Genomic DNA, 8,637 nt, shown 5'->3' with positions numbered 1-8,637 from the left:
GCAGGGGCAGACAACAAGCGCGACTTTTCATTTGGTCATTTAATAAAATGCAGCAATGCCGCCGCCACCAGCCACCAGCCACCAGCCACCACGTGGACACAAAGGGGGGAAGGGGTGCGCACTTGCAACCTCTGCTCCCCCTCGCTTTCTGCTTTATTACAACGCTGGGGCAGCGAAATTGTTGTTGGATTTATGGCGGCATTACATGACATGATTAATGGGCGCCAATAGCAGCAAAGAACATTGGCCCAAGCGGACACAAGGGGTATGGCTAGAGGCAGTCAGTGTGGCAGGGAGGGAGGCCCCTTCTCTACGAAAAACCAGGACAATGGACATGCCAACAAATGTTGACCAGAAGGCGGACTTAAAACGCAGCAGCTCCAACCCAAGCATCCTCATGGCCATCATCGCCATTAGCATCAGGATCGAGCAGCATCCCGGGCACCCAAAATCAGGCATCAAAGCAGCGCCCTGCTGCAACTGGAAACCTGCGAACTGATGGAGAGATATTTGAAAAGAGTTGAGCCGAGGGCAGGCGTGGGTTAATGGGAAACGATGGGCCACACGGGCCAGGTCATTGGGCCTAGAACACTGATTGAAGAAGTCTTTTAATAAACTGGAAACCCTCGCAGCTGAGGCAAACTCAAGTCCAATAATTACACACAAAAATGGACAATTGATTGCAGCGGCCAATAAACCATTTGAACTGCAATAAATTTGCACATTTCCAGTCCCTGGCGTCTTGTGTTTGCTATGCTTCGAAGTGAACATTTTATGGCAGACACTCATCGTATTTTCGCTATGCAAATGCTATCCAATTAGTTTAAACTGAAGAGACAAACTCCTGCTGCAACTCCTCTCTCAAAAAAAAAAAGAAACAAAAAATACTCTCTCACAAATATGACACAGTCTGGCAGGGCGCTCGGCTGCTCTCCTCCAGCCAGGGCTGGCAGCCAATCAACCTCCTCGAACTGAGAAATCGAACTGGGAAATTGGGAACAGGAGACTCAGAGACTGGGAGACTGGGAGACTCCCCAGAGCGGTGCACATCCTCAATCCCCAATTACCTCGTTCCGCCTTCTCCTGTCTCCTGTCTCCTGTCTCTGTCGTTCGCTCGCTTTCGATTCGTTTATTCTGTTGATCCATCAAATTAAAAATGTAATGCTTCAACATTTAAACACCCTAATGCAGTGCCAGAGGTAGTCTCAGGCAGGGGGGGGCTGCTGTGGCCTCTGGAATCTGGAATCTGGGGATCAGGTGGCATGCTACTAATAAGTGCAATCAGTGATGATTCCTCCCTCCACCCAACCACACTGCAGCTCCTTCCTGCAGTTTGCCTTTTGTCTCCCTTTCTCTCTCTCTCTCTCTGGGTTTTTTATTCTGGTTTTATTTTGGCATTCGTCTAATGAACTACCCGGAGCAGGGGGGGTGGGTAGGGAAGGGAGCAGCAGTCAGTAGCAGTCAGGAGCAGTCAGGAGCCAGCAGCCCGTCCGACGCTCAAGTGGCATCAACGTTGTCATGATTTCTGCTTGTTAACATGACTACCGGAGCAGGACGGTCCCTATAGACGATGGACTGCTACCCCAACCCACCACACCCACCACACCCACCACACCCACCGCATCCCTCGCTCTCCCCACTTCCTCATTGGGTTTTCGGTTTTGCTATCTTTCGAATTTCTGAATTCTGAAAATTTAACTCTTAACGTGGCTCGGAGCTCTTTTTTGGAACGGAATGTGTCGACTGTCGACACAGGGGCATGAGGAATAAGGAGGAGATGCGGGGATGTGGAGACGAAGACCCAAACCAAAGGCTGCCATAATTCCTCGTCGACATGTCAACAGTGTGCTCCCTGGCTGGCCCCGGTATCCGCAAGAGGAACTGCAGGGAAAACAGAGTAACAGTTTTCATGGATGGAGCGGGACACTCTCCCCCCATGACAGACAGTTGCAGGGAGGCAGGTATGGAGGGACGGATGGACCGACGTGTTAGTTCATTTTGATTGCTAATTGGTTTGTTAAACAATGGCGTCGGGTGGGGTGAGGTGTGGGGCGGTGGGTTTTAACGAATTGCCCAAAAATTCAACGAGACGAGAAGCTGAATTTTGTGGCAAAGGATGACTCCTGGGATGGGTTTAGGTATATTTACACGTAATTCCATTTAGGATTTCGCTGTACACAGAGGGTTGCTCCAGTTGCTAATGAAGCCTCAGTTGAGTAATCATTTAAATCCATACTACGGCCCAATATTATCTTGCACTTATCGTACCAAATCGGAGTTGTCTGAACTGTCTCCACTTTAGCTCCGAAAGTGTGTTGTCAACCCTCGCTTTGAGTGCTGTTTGCATTCATCTCTAGTTAAGTAACTCCCAGGAGCTGGCTGTTGACTTTGAGTGACCGCAACCCAGATTTCTCATGCCCGAATCCGAGTCGAGTCCCAAAATGCGGCATGCGTCTCGTAAATCTTGCTACAAATTTGGCAACGTGCGAGGCTGCAGAGAGGAGGAGCACAGAGTTGGATGCATTCAATTAAGTGCAAGGCCGTTTAGGTTCGCGTTTTTACAGTTTAATTGTTTTGTTCTAGATGCGAATGCGAATGCGAATTCGGAGTGGAGCTGTGACTGTGGCTGTGGCTCTGGATGCGGTGGCCACGGTTATGGATATGGCTTGCAGGTAAAGTCCGCCGGCCAGGGCACTGTTGCAACAAGTGAGGCAGGCGACCGCATAATCCACAGCAACCACAAAGGCCACACCACCACCACCACGAGCAAGCAGAAACCAGCAAGCAGCAACAACAACCAACACACGGGGCTCAAACACCGATGCGCATTAATAAATTTCTCTGGTGCAAAAAGCGACCAAGCAGCAGCACAAAATATTGAAAAACCGATCTCTACACAATTGTCCATAAAGTGGACAGTAGAACTCCAGCCCAACTTTTTTTGCTATTTGCTTTTTGCTTTTTTGTTGCTGTGTGGTTGTTGGCGTATCGGCATTGTTTTTGCTGTGTTGCGACCACAGTCGGGATTAAAGCGGACAGTTGAGCGGACAGTTGAGCGGTCACGGGGCTCGGAGGCTCCCATTCGCTTATTGTGACAAATCGGCTAACGAAAGCAAAAAGCAAACAGCAGCCGACAGTCGACAGCAACAGCAACAGCAACAGGGCTAACAATGACTCAACTCGTTGATACTGACAACTTTTTAATCACTTAATAAATTCAATAAAATTAAATGCGGTTAAGCGTCCACCAGGACAACGGATAGCCCCCAACTCAAAAGCGAACCCTTTTACCTTTCCCCTGCCAACCATCCAGCCATCCATCCATCCATCATCAGTCTCGTTACAGTCAATCAAGCGTTTGACAAAAGTACCCCAAAGCTGACACCGAACAAAAGACTCGGAAAAAGGATTCGACAGGTGCCAGGCTGGCTCTCTCCCCTAAGCCCCATCAAAGCGATTTCAAATATTTATTTGATCCGGAGTAGTCCCCAAAGTGTTGTCCAATCAATGTTGCAAGCTTGCCAGGAACGGGTCCAGTAAAAGTGTTTTGTAGGGCATTCATTGGTGCGTCTTAGAGCTGCGCTTCAGCGGAGATTGGATTCCCTTTGAAGGACATTTAATTAGCGTGAATTATGTTGTTCGCAGAAATTTTAATTCAACAAATTAAGTGGACAGCACACGCAGCGCCAGGTACACTCTGCAACACAAAGTTGTGTGCAAATTAAACATGAAAGTTGAGTGCAGTTAGCACTCCCCTTTTTTTATTGTATACAAATAATTGTGTACGTAATTACACTTTGTGCAGCTTACATTAAAAACAGCAATATCCACTAAAAGAACTGCCCTTTTCGGAGAGATAACTGTCAAAATTAACAATGCATCAATACAGTTGAAAGTCGCAGAATAAAAGTACAAAATTCAATTAAGTGTGGAAATATTTTAAGTGTAGATGGCACAAAGCTTGCTGCATGGGGATGTGACTCCATTGATGTGACGGATCGTTTTTTGGGGTACATTGGAGCCTACTTTTCTGGAGGGAGAATTAGTTGGGGATTTAGTTGAGGAAATCTCAGCCAAGGGGGATTATGTCGCACCAATAGCTAATTGGCTGGTGCTCTTTCCCCGAGTTAATTTCATTTGGTTTCTACTTTTATTCTCCTCCAATTCCTGCCATTTTAAGAGCATTAGAAGAGCATTTGCCCGCCGCCGTGTGGCTGACGGGGGGGCAGAGACCAGGAAGAAGTCTGGCCGACAGACCTAACAACGGCTAACCGCGAAAGCCCCCAAAGAAGTAGAAGCCAGGGACTGGCAGAAATGGCGGGGGTGGGTGCTCGTCCACCCAGTGGGGCACACACACCTTTCAGCCATCTTTTGTGCGGAGCCCAAGGGTGGCAGAGGAGGGAGCGTGACAACTAACATTGGCATTTAAAATGTAATGCTTAAAGGGCCACTAAAGTTTGCTCAGACAATTGACTTTGGTCGCGTGACTTTTCAGATTTTGCGGACAGCACTTCAATCGCTAACGTCCCCTCTCCCCAGCCCAGCCCTTTTTCGACGGACCACCTACATGGGCCAACCTTTTGGCCACATGCAATCAGCGTTACCAACGCATTTCATTAGCACCTAATTGGAAAAAATCACCAAAAAAAGCCAAAGCCAAAAACAAAAACCAGAGAAGAAAGCGGAAACAGAGCAGGCAGACCAACTGTGGCAAGAGAAGCATTTGGTATCCTAGCAGATCCATTGATGCTCTAGAATCTCTTTTCGTTTATTTATTGTATGGTCATGGTTGCTTATCATCCGGTATCATCTGCAATTGATTGTTGTTAGACATTTTCTTGAGCATCCTCCAACGATTGGATGATCAATGTCAGCGTTACAATTTACGGACAGCGATTCCTCTTTTTTATTAACAACAAATTGAGCAACCATTGCCGCCGTTCCAGATGATATTCTTCCGCATTATGGCTGCAAAAATTCATAATTATGTCACACTATGAGCTAAGAAATAGTGAGTGGTCTTACATTTATGTACATACATTTGATGCTATAATTTGAATGGAAAACAATTTTAGGAATGCGCAAGCGTCTAGGCAAAGCTGGAATACCCTCCAGTCAGCGTATATTCCCATAGAAGAACAAAAAAGAAACAGAGAATCGAAAGCGGCGCTCATTTCGTTTGTAATTTGTTCGCGGAAATTGGAGGGACGGCCAGATTGGTGGGGCGGTACGAGTACCAGTATTGGGCAGCAGTAGGGGGAATGCTCCATTCAGTTCTTTCACCTCTCTCTGTGCACACACACACACACACACACACGCACATTGCTCTTTGTAATTTCTGGCCAACCATTTTCCATTTGCATTGGCCATTTTTATATTTTCGGCTCATTTCGCTTCTCTCCACTGCTCCACCTCCTACTCTCCTGCTTCTTCCCCTCTTGCCGTTTCGTCTCAGTCTCCACCGCCTCATCACCTTCTCCTCCGACGGACTTTAATGCCCTGACATTAACAAAGAGGGGGACACTATGATCGCAGCGCTGCGAATGAAGCCGATCATACCCTTTAAAATGTAAGAACTTTTTTTTTACTTTCCAAAATGTTGCAAATTAAGTCCATGCATTTTCGCTTAAAAAATTGAGTCAGTCTCATGGAACATTTATTTATTTAGTCTTGAATAATAAATTAGAATAATAAATTACTGAGACTCACTGTCTTGTGATTCTTTAACGAATCTTATGAATATATCTCAAATATTTCATATACAAAATACCGCGAAAAAGGGTATTCAGAGATTGAGTTTTTAAAAGAGAATTTTTGATGTTTTTGTTGTGTTTTTTTTTTTGGCTTTGTTTCGTTGCGTTTTCGATTCGTTTTCGTTCCGCGCGGCGCGGTTTTGTTTATCTTTGTATCTGTGTCGAGTATCTGTGTGTGTATTGGATCGTAGATGTGTGTGCGTGTGCCGGCGTAGGCATTTTTTGGCTTTGGCCCGCTGCATGCCCCAAACCGCCAACAATCACACAGTCAACCTCAGTCGATGGCAACAAGAGCAGCAGCAGAGAGCAAATGAAGCAACAAACAGCAAGAACAACAAATAGTCAAATAGTTTTCCACGCGCCGCATTTCACAAAAGAGGCGCCACACCACACCACTGCCACCTCAACCTCCACCTCCACCTCCACCTCCTCACCTACCCGATTTTCGCGCTACATCAACCAAAACAACAACAAAATGTAAAGAAAAACAGCGACGAAATCAAGAGAGAGCCCCCAGCCACCAGCCAAAAAACAACAACAAAACAACCAACTCGTAGCCGGGGCAAAAACATGAAGAAAAGTGTAAAACACATTGTGAAAATGTAAATTTTCCATTGATTAAATGCGAAAATGCAAGTGCCAAAGGAATGGCGGGGTGGGGTGGGGTGGTCTCATGCAAAAAGTTGGACTCAATAGTATTTTTTTGGTATCATTATGGGTGCCAACTATTTGCCCCAACCGAAAATATTCGACATTTTTACCAGTTCAATTGCACATTTTGATTCGATTCAGCAGTCGCCAGAGTCCTTACATTCCTGTTCCTATTGAGCGGGGGAGGGCCAGTCCTTCAAAGAGGACAAGCATCCAATTGAGAAGTGTTCGTGTCCTTCCATGGGAATAGTGAGCGCACTCTACAAATTTTGCGACGACTTCTATCATTATTCTTCAACAAGATTAAGTTTCTTTTAGCTTGATTTCCTTGGGAAAATATGAACTTATTAGAGAGTTCTCGTCCTCGTTGGTATCCAAAGGCAGTGTTCTTTCCATTGCTTCGTATACTTTCAACTTCCAAGTACGACTTTCCTAATCAGGGAACGAGTTTTTTTAAAACTCCTCGCCCACTGGGTACATGCCATTGAGGAGGACCTCACCAAGTGCAACACCCCGTTGCATGTCACCAAATTGAGTGTCAAAATTGCAGTTTTGTGGGTTGCCTTGACCAATCGAAGTGAAGGTCAACCCCGGCCATGTGTCCATGCGGCCTTGAGGAGACAACTCAACCATTCTTTGGCCAACACCTTGGCCAGCGATCCTCTAATGAGGCGTGCAAGATGTCGATGAAGATGCCGATGCCGTTGCCGTTGCCGTTGCCTGGCACTCGACTGTGCGGTTAATGGCCCCGACAAATCGCACTGCGGTTGGGCCGCCATCGAGTCCGAGTGGCACTGTTGGTGCCGATGTCGACATACGAAATGTTGGACCAAAAGTGAGTTGAGTTCGCTGGGCCAATTAATGCGACAATTGTCGAAAAGTACGTGAGTACTCGTATCGTCACACGCTGCGATGGCCGTGTACCACTGCCCATAATCACTAAAAATCCGCATTAATTGCCATCAATTTGGTTTCTGGCTACGTCCTGCGGTTACCCGGATGACCTTCGACGCACATAGGGAGTAGAGGACCACCAGCCGAAGAGGTTCCCTGCCACGGCAGTTAGGCAAACTCTAACCGGCTTATCTGCACTCTGCCGGACAGCACGTTGAATTTTTGGACAGATAACCAAATCGATTCGCTTAACAGAGATCTCTCGTGGAACGTGCCTGGGGGGCTTCACTTTTGGAGTTTCCCCCAAACCACAACAGTAGGGCTTGCTATCAATAAGTACTATAGATAAGTCCCGCTGAAGTGATCTTTCGATCAGAGGTATTCCCACAAACGTAGGTGCTGTCATCAAGTAGTTCTACTTAGTAATTTAATTGGGGAAATTCTCAATTTGTGGCCAATTCTTGACCACATTAAATCACCTTTTCTATCGTATTTTTCCGTTGTCTGCCGTTCGTCTGTGATAAGGCGATTTCTTGCGTGCTAATGGGAGAGGGTAATAAAGAATAAATTTAATACTGATATGGAAAATAAAATATAAAGAATGAGAAAATATTTACAAAAAATAGAAACAAAATGTTAGATTTATGCTGTTGTTGCTGGCCCAACAGTTTTCCAAGATAAAATTTTGTATTACCATTTGTAATTGTAACTAACTATTGTAAACCAAATAGAGGAAATATCGAATGAAACTGTTGAATATCATCAGCAAGTAGTATTAATGAAGACAATTCCCTGAATAAAATATATGGCAAGGCTTTTGCTAATAAAAATAAAAATAAAAAATATATCAGTACTCCTTTTGTTTTGATGGAACAGAAATTCCAGCAAGGTAGTTCTAATTATTAAATGAATATTTTCATTTTCCATTTTCACTGGCGTCGAAAATCATTTGGAATTATTATACATTGACAATATGGAAGCCACATTAAGATGCAACTTTGCAACATATTATTTACTTCACTCTGAAAATTCGGATTTCAATAGATTGATTGAGAAACTATCGCTGAAATATTTGAGAACAATTCCTGAAAAGTAATTAAGGAAAAACTCAGCCAAATGTTTTGTTTTTGTAAATAATTTTTGTGTGTGATTTTTGTTTTTGTTTTTTTTTTTATTTGGTTTTGGGGGAAATTCGTTTGTGTTAGATTTTTTTCTCTCGCTAAAACTTAATTCTAGACAAAAAAATTCTGTTCACTTACATCACTAGATAAACTTAAGAACTATCCAATAGCTAAATTCGAATTATCCACAAAAAAAAATAGATGTTTCCTCAAAAAAA

This window comes from Drosophila guanche, unplaced genomic scaffold (assembly GCF_900245975.1).
Source record: "Drosophila guanche unplaced genomic scaffold, DGUA_6, whole genome shotgun sequence".
NCBI classification, from domain to species: Eukaryota; Metazoa; Arthropoda; class Insecta; order Diptera; family Drosophilidae; genus Drosophila; species Drosophila guanche.
The sequence above is the reverse complement of the archived record's forward strand: the minus strand, read 5'-3'. Positions refer to the sequence as shown.